Below are 13,609 nucleotides of genomic sequence, written 5' to 3'. Positions count from 1 at the left end.
ATGCAGGATTGCCAAAACAACTACACATCGGCACTTATGCATCATGGGGTGAATGGAGAATAAAACAAGAAAATATACTTAATTATTCTGAATTCGCCGACGTTGAAATTACAGATATTTATTACAAAACTAATCAAATATCAAAATTGTCATCAGCACCGTTAGTGTATGATCCCGTAGCTAGACATAAAACAGTTTATCTCAATGGTCCTGGATGTTATGGTAAAATAACTCGTGCGATTTTTATATGGTCTCTTTAACCCCTACACACAGACTCGGAAGAGAAATGAGAGAAAGAAATATTAAGTCATGCACTTATCACAAATTCTTTCGATGGAAGGGAGATAAATGGACTCCTGAACGAATGGGAGAGAAATATATTCCAAGGATTATCGTTTGGAATGAAATATGCACTGTTTCGTTAAAACTATTTCTTGATTGGTTACTGACAAAAATACTGCTGTAATAATGTGCGGCGATCATGGTCAACCACCACCTTTTGTTGGATTGTCTCTACATGAGAAATTTTGTATATTATTATGAAGAAATAACTGATGATCTTAGAGCACTCGATCCAGAATTAAGAGAGTTTAAGTAATTAATCAGACAACAACCGAATAAATTTCAACGTGAAATAATGCGTGAAATAATTTCATAAACTCCTATTAATAATTTTTGGAATTCATGGAGACCAGATGATTTGATAGTTGCAAGTAGAAAGATAGTTCGTGATACATTTCAACAACAATTATTTATGTTACACAAATAAAGGTTTTCAAATCTGCCGGTACCATTGTGTTATCGACCGGTTGATACGCGACGGCAGAATATTGAAGTTGATATACCAGGATCATCAGAGAAACAAAATCTCGTATTAATTTATATTGTCTTAGTTCCTGTCAGTGTTGTTGAGAGTGCGATAACTATGGACAAAACTCCATGAACGCTAGGTTACGTAATGACGATTCATTCATCACAAGGATTAACCATCTCTGATATAAATATTTGGATCGTCGATGATCGTATCGAATGGTCAAATTTAGTTTATCTCGCAGTGTCTCAAGTCAGACGAATATCTCAGCTGCGGAGAATTGTCTCTGCTTCTGTATTCCTAGTTGCAACGTCAACGACAGTTATCGCGTATTTGTATGTTCATTGACGTATTCCAATTTTATAAGAATCATGTTCTTGATAAACTTCATTAGGAGTGCTGACATCAAAATGTGCATGCTGAATTTTGTTTAGGTGGTGGTAGGTAAATTTGCCATATTGCCTGGCGTGCTAACCATTTTCAGCAGCAGAACGTGTAACATTTGCTGCATCAGTGAGTTTACTAATCACTGCTCTAACCCTTCAATATCCCATTGGATTATAATAAATCGATTCCATTATTTCAATAATTAGTTGATTAATTACCGGCTCCAAATAATAATTTACCTTTCATCGCAGATCTTACCAACCAATTAGCTAATGATTATCTGAAAGATTGATTTTTTATGGAATTTAATGCATAAATCAACTTCACATCTGCAATATGTTTTTGTTGCAGATCTTTACTTTTAAAAGCTACATCATGAGCATGAGATATTCGATCAATATGATGTATAGGATACTCTCCAGGTCTTGGTTGATCTTATTTATCAAGTCGGATATCAAGTCGGGTACCAGGACCACACTAGTTATATCCGGGAAGATGTTTTTCTTCTGAATAATTAGCCCATGGAGTTCCTGGTAATTTTTCTAATGAAGTAACCATATCACCACCACCAGTAATTTTATTATTAGAAATATATATATATATATATATATATATATATATATATATATATATATATATATATATATATATATATATATATATATATATATATATATATATATATATATATATATATATATATATATATATATATATATATATATATATATGTTTTGTACCACATCTTACACCTTTACCTGTGATTGCACACGCTTTTTATTTTTTGTTATTGTAGTTGTTAATTCACGTGTGGGGGTGGATGCTCTACATAGAACACATTTTAGATCCATATTATTTATTATATTTCTACAACATGAATGTCATTGATTTCTCAGCGACACGAAATAAAAGCCAATAAATCATATTTCAGCATTACCAAATTATATCAGAATTGTAATAATTGGTCCATCTGGGTCTGGTAAAACGCAGTTATTACTTAATTTGATAATGAGATGGCTCAAGTGGAACAAGTTGTATTTAGTTGCACGGTCAGTTGATGATCAGAGATGCTACGATGTACTTAAATTTGTTCATGAAAATGCAAAATTGTTTAATGAAGATGGTGATGACATTATTAATTTTGTAACTGATATTGATGAAGCACCATCCGTCGATGAATTAGATGGATTTATTAATAATCTCGTAGTATACGATGAAGAAATGCTGGACAAACAAACAAATCCAACAGGACTATTTTCTAGAGGCAGGCATAAAAATACTGATGTGATTAATGTTACTCAGCGATATACACAAATCCCTAAAGTGATCAGAGATAACTATAATATTTTAGTTGTGTTTAATGGAGTTGATACATATACTTCAAGAAATATTCATCAAACTTGGTGTAGTGGGGATATGGACACGATTAAGTTCAAATCCTTCTTTTCAAAAGCACAATCTGCTCCGCATTGATTTATAACAACAAATTTACACGATCCCAGAACAAGATATCGTGTAGGTCTTGATAAAATATTTGGTTGAAATAATAATTATTTAATTATAACAGCAGGGAGGATGCGACCTCAGTGAAACGTCCGATTGTTAAACAAAACACACATACTTTTTAAAAAAACACTAACGACAAAGACAAACTAACCCAATTAGAGAAACTCTCGGTAAAGTTAGAGGCTTTGGTTTATTATTTAGTGACCTTAATTTATATATTTTTTTCGTATGAGGTCTTAGTTTTCAAAATGAAGTTTCAGCAAAAGGTCTGTTCTGTTCACCCTCTTTGCTGCTGTGCAGAATAAACAACCGTGAATGGATAACATGAAAATAAATCATTTTGTGTCTACACGGCTATTAATTAGGATTACTATCTCACTCATACAAAAAGAATGCACTTATAACACGCACATTTGCTCTATAATTATGTAAATATATAGAACTTAGGACAATAATACTTTAGCCTGTATACCAACAAATTGTTTACATTTTATTTTACATTCGCTTTTCATTCTTGGATGTACAAAATTTGCTTTTATCACCGTTGTCGTCTCCCGGAGAGTTAGATGAATAAATGTTGGTCACACCTGAGTAGTTGTATGTCCTTTAGGTCCATCTCACAGGGAGGCGAATAGTGTTCTATGACAAATCTCTATCGACTTGTCTGACAAAAGGTAGTAAGACCTATCGCTAGATAATGATCTAGCAGACTTCCTTTAAGCAATCATTATATTTTACTCCAGGATGGACACTTTCAGAAGAATACACATTTATGCGAGTTAATCGACGCCTTTGGCGAACCAAAGTGTTACCAAATGTGCTGTAATGTCCGATAACAATGATGTATCTTCGTTGAAATTTATTACCACGACTGCCATACGCAACACCTGGCACTGGTGTAGAGTACACTCTCTGAGTGGGAGTGGAGAGTTGCGTCTTTAGCTTTTCCCGAAGGTAAGAAGGAGGCGCTACAGATTCGGGGAAAGTGTTGAAAACAAGGGACGTAACCATGCTGGTGAACATTAAATTTTCTCCTTGAAAATAAAACAGTAAAATTTATTTAGAAAAAGATTCAGAAAAAATTCGAATTGGTCTTTCTTTCTTTGAATTTAATTTTATGTCAGTTTAAATGCAAAACACGTACTGCTTTAAATGATGATATATGAAGTTTCAGTTTTATTATTTTAAATATTAATTATCAAATAATGTATTAATTGTTCACACCACTTGTGTCTTGTTCACGACATTTTAATGTAAATGCATAAGTGACTAAACGACAGTATACATCTCACTGCATATGGTATAAATACACAGTACTACATCACTAGATAAGACCATAGAAAGGAACGGACTGTAGGAAATAGCTCTCATTAAACGACGATATAGAATAAATCATTATTTACGCTCAGACAAACTGTCGACAAATGTAATTTTCTTATGACGAAAAACAAGTAGTCATTTATTGTGGCATTAATTAATCTGTAAAAATAACACAATGTAATTTAATTGTTAATAACAGTTGCTAATGTTTCTTTCCTTATATTAGATGTTGTCTGTAGTTTAACTAATAATAATAATAATAATAATAATAACAACAACAACAACAACAACAACAACTTTGAATTGACTTACCTGCTGAACTGAATGTGATCTGTGTGCTAATTGATCTCCCATGCTGTGGCTAAATGTAAGTGAATGATTCTGAAACGTCTATATGTCTGTAAATTATTTTTCAAGTGTAGATTTTACTTTAATTTTTTCTTATCGTCCTGCACTGGAATTCTCTTGATTACAAGGTCGAGGTCAACAATTTAAGCCATTTTTGTGTGGAAATCCATAATCTGTCCGTATAGTGCAAAGCATAAAAAAATTATCGAGAGAAGTTGATAATATATGGTTGAGAAACTGTCTTCATCTGATCTTGAAGATGTCTTTAAATAGTGAAAGAAATGCCAAACGTTTACGCAGCGGCATGATCAATTAAAGTCTAGCCAGCATACAATCTAGAAATTGTTTGCAGCCCTATAATGTTTCAAAGAATAAGAAGAAAAAATGGATCAAAACAGATACATGGTCATCGACATTTGTCAAGAAAACAGATACATGGTCATCGACATTTGTCAAGACGCACGATTTAAATACAATACAATTAAACGTTCCAAGAACGAACCACTTGCCAAGAAAGAAATGCATAATTTGGATACGAAGTAATTACTACTCGCCATCCATTCTGATAGCTACAACAAAATGAAATTTACAAAGTATGTGAGCCAATGAGTCAGCATATTATTCATGAAATGTTTTTTAATAATTATGCTAAATAATTAACTTTTATTTTAGAAGAAGAAGAAAAAACTCCGGTTCAAGGCAAAGCGAAAGTTGTATGCTTTTGTATTACGGCTTGTTATGGAACGAACTTTTTTAAAATCAATTTATCGTGCCTTAGATGCAGCCAGCCTTCATTGAATTTCTTGGATCTTTAGTGAACATTTTCTTCTATTTTACTAGTTTGTTGATATTTTTTATATGGAAAGATATCTCATTTTTTATACAGGTGGCACGATACATTCAATTCTGATCAAGCAGCCGTTTTGAGATTCCTAAAAGTTCTATGATGTGTGAAGAAATGTATAAATTAATAGCATACATTTAATTAACACGTATCAGGATGAAAGAAAAAATGCATGAATTAGATTTGTCAGTCTTTATTATTTTTTAGGCATAAGTAGTAAATTGGAGGGAATATATATATATATATATACATATATATATATATATATATATATATATATATATATATATATATATATATATATATATATATAGAGAGAGAGAGAGAGAGAGAGAGAGAGAGAGAGAGAGAGAGAGAGAGTTTTCTGTTATACATTTGTGTCCAACTTGTTTGTTCTTTCATGTTCACAATTTCTTTGAAATCAAAAAGGAACTTCTTTTTGAATTTGGTCTGATAATTAGCTTAACTTATGAGACAGTCGATTAACAATATAACTCTCAGTCAGTGGCTGTATACAAGTATCAGGTTGGGATCATATCGACCTTTTTAGTACATTGGAAACGTTTTTTCTTATTTGACACGCTGCATGCATGATTAGATTATCTTGTCACTCGCTGGAATGGAACAGAAATCAGACAATAAGAATTTTCCATTTTTTTCTTCTTCTTCTGACACCCATTTTCCACCCACACTCATCTCCAGCCCACCCCCAATCCACAAAAAGGCAAAAATCGGTAGGTACCAGATTGTTAGCCCTTTGAATTTCGTTCTAGATATGATTGTTACTAAGTACCGGTAAGTGTCACTTATGTATGCAAGTGTGTTCCGGAAAGATTTGCATGCAGCAAAACAAATTTTAATGAACGGGTGACATCATACTCACATGTCATCCATTAGTAACATCATAGATTTGGGGTGGGTTGGGGTTGATTTATCGGACTAATTTTGATAGAGCATCGGACATGTAATCAAACGATAGCGGGTTTAATGCTCACACAGGCCAACCCAGGTCGTTGACTGTCAGTGTCCATAGGAATATTACTTACCTCCATTTTAAATTCTTAACATTTTCATCTTTTATTTTTAAATCCATTACCTCTGGGTGTCTAAATACTTTTAGTAAGAATCCAAGACGCTTAATTGCTCACGGTCTTTGATAAATAGATACAGTGTTTATTTCTGCACGGAAAGGTATACGGAGATGCAGAACTCGGATTATCTTTAGAATCTATCAACATTTTTATGAACTTCGAGTGCAACCTATAAATTTTATGCAAATTTCGCGATCGTTAAAGCACTCTTTGATTCTCAGGTGACCATATCCAATGCATTCACTTCCCTGTAAAAAGCGCCACGTTGTCTAAATGACTTTGCCCATATCAGCTGTAATTATGTGGAATAATAATAACATAAAATCTCAGCTAGACTGGTGCTTCATATCGAAAGAATAACATAAAATCTCAGCTAGACTGGTGCTTCATATCGAAAGGATGGCTTCAATTTCCCATGGAGTAAATAGAAATAAAAACACGACTATACACAGTATATACTCGTTTATAAGCCAAGTCAAAATGAAAACAGCATAGACTCAGAACTGCACCAGTAGATCCGATTTTGTACAGTTTCTTTTGATAGTAAGTGCATCAAACAACAAACCCTAATCCACAAGAGTATTACTGGACGACAGCTCAGGGTCTGAGTTGTATGCAGCAGAACGATTTACAAACGAACATATGAGATATTTTAAACGGTTTTCGCTTAAATTACGTATCAAAACCATTTTCTATAACTTAAAAAAATAACAATTTCGAATTCATAAAAACTTTCAGAAATGAAGAAAATAGTTTAGTTACAAGGAAAAATATTTTCACTAATTCAAAACGTTTTTTCGTTATTTTTAAAAGATAATTTTTGTTAGCTCAATGTCGATATTGTGTCGCCGTATGTCATTCCTAGGTTAGGTGCATAACAAATGACAACGATGGATAACATAGACATAACCCATTGATTTGACTTCACACCTTCCAAGTTTAATTACTGTTAGGTATATAACAAATTGCAACGATGGATCACACGGACATAATCCATGAATTTTACTTCACACCTTTAATTACTTTCTCATTCATGTACACAAGTGCACATATAAGTACACGTAAATTATCGATATCGCTAGAAAAGGTAAATTAGGCTTCACGGCAATAAAGGCGCAGTAGTAAGCATAGTTTAATAACATTCTTTTTCAGTGTCCGTAATCTATCTGACCGACGTAATATAAAACACATTCGATTTTAACCCACTAGCGGTAATACTAACTAGTTCATGCTGATGAAACCTAAAAGAATAAAGTCTGACTTTGTATGACGTTGTATGCTAATGTCTAGACGTGGTTATCGTTGCCCGGTGATAGGTTAATAAATGACAATGATCGATGGAATGCATATATAAAATTTGTCTTCACATCCGTTCGTTTTGATTGCTTACTCACATAAATGCATATACCGTATGTACTCGAGTATAAGTCGAATCTAACTACAAACAGCAAAGATCCAGATCCACCATCGCATAATGCGCCGGTAGCGGCAGATCTGGGTCTTTGTAGTCTGTTAGGAATATTAAGAAGAATAAACAACATATACCGTGCCCTGCAGGCTTATTATGCTATGGTAAATCAGGATCTTTATTGTTTGCAATTTGACTCTACTTACAAGACAATATATAGACACACAAAGCTACAATATAATACTGTAAATATGTAGAAATAAGAAAAATAAGCACTTCATTTTCCATAATTAATAATTTCTTTATATTTCATGGCACTTTCACATGTACTGTACAAAACAAAAATCATACCTAACCCTGTGTTAGGGTGTACTGGAAGACGAGATTAATTTTGCACTTGAAAACTGTCTCTGTTAATACTAATACAAATCAATTATACCATCATGTATTTTCATAGTCTATGTTCTCAGCAAGTTAACACTGACTACAATTTGTACACCTACGCTGTCATATTTCTACAAAATGCAATAAAATGATTGCACTTGTGTAAGCTGCATAAATGTGTTCATTATGGTACACTATTCTGAATGTTCACAGATTTCTTTCAATATTTATTTCGCCCCTTTTGTTTAAATCTATAAGTATTGAAAGTCAAGCTGAAATGTTTTCTAAAGCAATAAATGTTGTCTTTCCAGCTGAATATGGTGATGCAATTACCTGTTCAGAACTGAATCAATGACAGTGGCAGTAGCACTGTAGAATCTGAATGCATATATTTTACATACAAGACATACTATTGTAGTTCTTTTTCATGAGGCTAATTTTCTTTTTAAATCCTATCAGTTTTTTGCATGTTCCGATCCATCGGAAAACCGCACGTTTATCCTTCATTGCTAGTCTAGATACGACATCTGATTTCAAGATGCCATAATTTGGTGTGGGTAAAGAAACAACGGCTGATTTTAGGATGCCGTTTGTCACTGTTGGGCTAGACTCGGGTGTTGCTTTTAGGATGCCGTTTGTCACTCTTGGGCTAGACTCGGGTGTTGATTTTAGGATGCCGTTTGTCACTGTTGGGCTAGACTCGGGTGTTGATTTTAGGACGCCATTCATTACTCTTGATCTACACATGACTGCTGATGTTAGGGTTCCATTAGTTTTCACTCGTCTTCGTTTCTTATCACCATACTTAACGTGCACCTTTCTTCTGATCTCCGTCAGCACATCCAAACTATGTGAATCCATTGACGCAAATTTAGCAGTTTTTCCCATAACGGGACGTTTTGTGGCGTCATTTTGTCGTAATTCACACAAATGTTTGGAATTTGAATTTAGAGACAGTTTTCTTTCATAAACACTTCTTTCCTTTTGGAATCTTTCATAGACATTTAAATTTGTGATAGACGCTGTATCTATATAAGTGTGTGTCTTTGTGATAGGAGTTTCGCATCGGTTTATTAAACAGTGATCGTTATTATGGTAATTTAAAGACCTGGAAAAGTCAGGTAAGATGTGGCGTTCATTGTTGGAATCTTTGTTCTGATACGTGGTTCGTGCCTTCTTCATCTGAGGCGCTACAGGACACGACGAATCTCCTGTTTCATGTGTTTCATGGCCGGTAACGTGTCTGGTATATGTATTATCAGCATAATTCTTTCTTTTCTGACCTTGGGATTTGTTTTCGGATGACTTGTTAATGTCCATTTTTCTCCGTGATTGAGGAACTGAAATTCCATTCTGCTCAACATTCTTTGAGGTGTAACATGTTTTTTGCTCCCCACCTTCATTTTCAAAGGAGTTCAATGCATTACCGTTGAAACAATTATTTATTTTCTCCTTGCGGACAAACAAACAGTGTTCAGCATCCATATCTTCACATCTGAGTAGTTTTACGTTCTTCAGTTCCATGTCACAGACAGGCGACACTTGTTTTTTGACCAAAGTCCGGATGTTTGTCTCACAAGAATTAGCAAGATAAGGCATTTTTGCTGTTGAACAACCAACATATTTATCTACAAGATTTACACTTTCAGAGGAATACAACTTTATGAGAGTGAATCGACGCCTTTTGTTAAAACTAGATGTTATCACATTGGCTGTTATGTCCAATTCATCGTTGTTCACATGTAAGTTACTGTTGGCATGCACAACATCCGGTATTGGTACTGGGCACGCATCCCGATTAGTAGACGATACTGATGTCTTAGGCTTTGGACATGAGGCTGGCGTAAGAAGATAGCACTTTAGATCCAGGGAATTTGTGCAAAGGCGTGATGTACCCATGATAGTTTACCATATACTTTCACCTTAAAAATAAAACAGTGAAGCAAATACATTATATTGACATTTTAGAAATAAGAATTTACCTTTCATTGATTATTTGTGTGTGTGTGTGTGTGTGTGTGTGTGTGTGTGTGTGCAAAACTACCTGTATTAGTAAAGTTATTAAAATTGTTATATTTGTTTTATTTAGATAATAATGAATTAACTGTATTAACTCATCTCGCGTTCGGGGATTATTAATCGCGTTTATTATTTGAATAGAGAAGTCACGAAATATCAGGGTTTCGTCCTGCTGCATAAGACGTTGAATAAAAGCACATTACTGGATGAGAGCACTTAAAAGGAATGGACAGCTGGAAATAATATTTCGTGTGAGATGTGATGAATGAATAATATTATCTTGTTAACTCGGTAATAAACTGTTCACCGTAACACTGTTTATTTTTTCTATGTTCACGCATATACGGGTTACTAGAAACACCGAAATACACATAGGAATTGTGATTCGTTTTTGTTTGAATAATAATGAGTTATTTAGATTTTTCCTGTAATTTGCTAAATACATGGATTCAGATCACAATTATTAGTTCCAGATCAGTACGCACGAATGTAGTCCCAGTCTATTTTTACAGCATTTTTTCCTGTCTCCTTTTGGTGGTGATAACAAGAGTTAGATTTAGGCATTCTTGGTATGGATTTAAAGGTAATTGTTTAGAATATGAGCTTATAGTGTGCTTGTCTGTGTGTGTTTCGGCGACAGTGTACAGTGAGTAATAAGGTCCTGGTGATGATCTGGAAGTGAAATCTGTGTTCCATTGCAAGTTGGTTTGTTTGTTTAAAGTCCAACATCTCAAAGAAATGCCAGTGAATCTACGACAAGAACTTTAACTTGAAGTCATCTTTGAAGGTATTTTAGATTAAAATATGATTTGTATTGATTGCCACACAGTGGAAAATTCAGTAATGAGAAACAAATGTAGAGAATATATAGTAAAATTCATGGTGCTCTGGGTTCAACTAGAAAAAAGTAAATAATTCGTATCAAAATCGCTCCAATCACATTTTATTTTGTTCTTTAATACTATTCAAACATAAACAAATCCTAATTCATGTGTGTACACCGATATATACCCTGAGAACATGTAAAAGCATGTGTATTTCGGTGTTTCTAGAAACCGCGTTTATAAACTTTATTGTATCTAAGGACAGAAATATGACTTTAAGCAGTAACAGCGATGCAAGACTATTTAGATTTAAAAATTTTTTTTAAAGTTGACAAAACTTATTTTTCTGGATAAAACTTGTTTTTCTGATGTAAAATGTTATTAGTATTTTAGTTAATAATAAAAATGCATTCACTTACCTATTGATATGAAAGCCAACTGTCCACTATTTGATATCCTGTGATGTGTCCAAATGTAGCTGATGGTTTCTGAAATTCAATGGTATGGTTTCACTGGACTTTCTGTGTTTTATTTATACAGCATTTAAAATGACTTCGAGGATAAGGGGCGGGTGTTTGCTCAAAGCGCGTGTCTGACAAAATGTAATTTGGTCCTTTAATTAACCTATCGTCTTATATCCTAACATGGACGGCTGACCAATACCATCGCTGGCAAAGGTGTGAAACATGTCATTGAGGAATCTAGAAGTGAGCCGTAGCCACGCCTACTTCGGAAGCCTTAATGACTGTTAATACACCTGGCAGCGATGGTACACACGCAATACAACCGTAAAAGGTTTTGCAGCCTTATTCACTTGCGATGTATTGAAACTACACTTAATTCCAGACAGCAAGGATCCAAATATTTTAATAAACGCTACTTTCAAAATTCAAAATTTGTTAAGCGAGATGGAAATGTGATTGAGGTATCGGCAAGGTGCTAATGAACTCAAAGAAAATTTGGGGAAACCACACTATATCAGCTTTTATGTTGAAGCGGGGAAGTGAATAATGCACGCTGTTCTGGATTGATATGTACCTTTTTGTTTAAAACACCCTATAATAGAAGATCCTAAGTGAAGGAAAGAAAGAGGTTAGAGAACAAAAAGGACAATAAAAACAAGATATAAGTTGATAATTTATGTGGTATGGGAAACTTTACGTTTGGTTTTAGAACTTTATCATCAACGAGAATCAGTTCTCTCTCTCTCTCTCTCTCTCTCTCTCTCTCATTGTTATTGTTTTTGCATTAGTGAATGAAAGATTAAATAATATGGCATTCTTCATTTGCATGTAATTTGTAACTGACGTTCTCCGACTTCCTCACCCCAGTATCGCCTTTCCCCTTAACGATTTCGTTTAAGCAGAGAGCCCAGTAAGCAAACTTATAACACCCACCAGATCAAGTACCGTTCAGAATATATAATAAAAAGAAAACAGTGACACGTACAATAGTATTAGTACTACGTGTAATGGTGAAATTTTGGAAGAACTCTCCAAAATGTTTGAGAGATCCTGACTCTGTATTAGCATAAGAATTTGAAAATCTTATAGCTTTTGGTGTTTCTAATTTAATTATTGTTAAATCAAATCATTTCTAAATTGTATCGGCTTTCATTTAATTTACCAACGAGAACTGAACTATTTGGACAAAATAGTGTACTTCCGTTGATAATTGCTTTTTCTTTATTTAAATTAGATCTATTTTGAATATTTGTTTATGGTTTGCATAAAAGTTGCAGATCCTAGTGACACGTTCCATAGTTTTTCCGTTTGTCTCTAAAAGTTTCCGTAACATTGCACATTAGTATTAGCAGAACTATCTTCGGTAAATCCTGACAAGCATCTGACCATATATTTAATTTATCCTGGGATTTTTTAAAAAGGGATTAAACAATCTTTCCTTGATTAAAAAAAGATTATTAAACAAACCCAACACGGTTTGAATTCTTTATATATGTTGGAAAGTGTAATGTAAATAATTTTGACTTCCATCCTTGTGATAAAATCAAGAAATAAACATATATTTTCTTAAATCAAAAGTAATAGTTTGTCAGACTTTATCTGCGTGTGTTTGTTTTAATGTTGCATTACTGCGTGCTGTGTGAGAGTGAATTGTTTAACTAGATGCAGTTTTATGTTTTGTGGAGGTTGGGGATTCGTTAATTTACCGGCACACATAAATCATGATGGACATTCCATCTCTTCTATTGACGCCACATAAATACAAATTAAATTCGTGATAACTGCAAAAACAGTTTCAACCATTTGTCATTAAATTTTCAGCATACACGTAAAACTATGGAATGAGCTTTCAAATAATTTTAAAGAAGAATCAATTTTCAAATCATTTCGATTGTTAGTTTTATCATGTAATGATGAGGACAATATGCGTAATAATTACAAATAATACAAGCCCGCTCCCCTCTCCCCTGTCATGATGGGGACAACGGATACCTGTATCACCATTTGATTATGTACCATCAAGCGCCCTACATTTTTAATAGTAACACTTAGTCCGCATCTTAGCATGGCTTAGTCCTAGCTGTATCTCCTTTCAATTAAGACACTTTGACGTTTAATAGCTATTCTTTCTAAGTGTCATTATGTTTAAAAACAACAACAACAAACTGTTTCAATCTACTTTATAGCATATGTCCACTTCTAA

Source organism: Sinohyriopsis cumingii, chromosome 3 (assembly GCF_028554795.1).
Source record: "Sinohyriopsis cumingii isolate HCF-2022 chromosome 3, ASM2855479v2, whole genome shotgun sequence".
Taxonomy (NCBI): domain Eukaryota; kingdom Metazoa; phylum Mollusca; class Bivalvia; order Unionida; family Unionidae; genus Sinohyriopsis; species Sinohyriopsis cumingii.
This window is presented reverse-complemented; position numbering follows the sequence as displayed.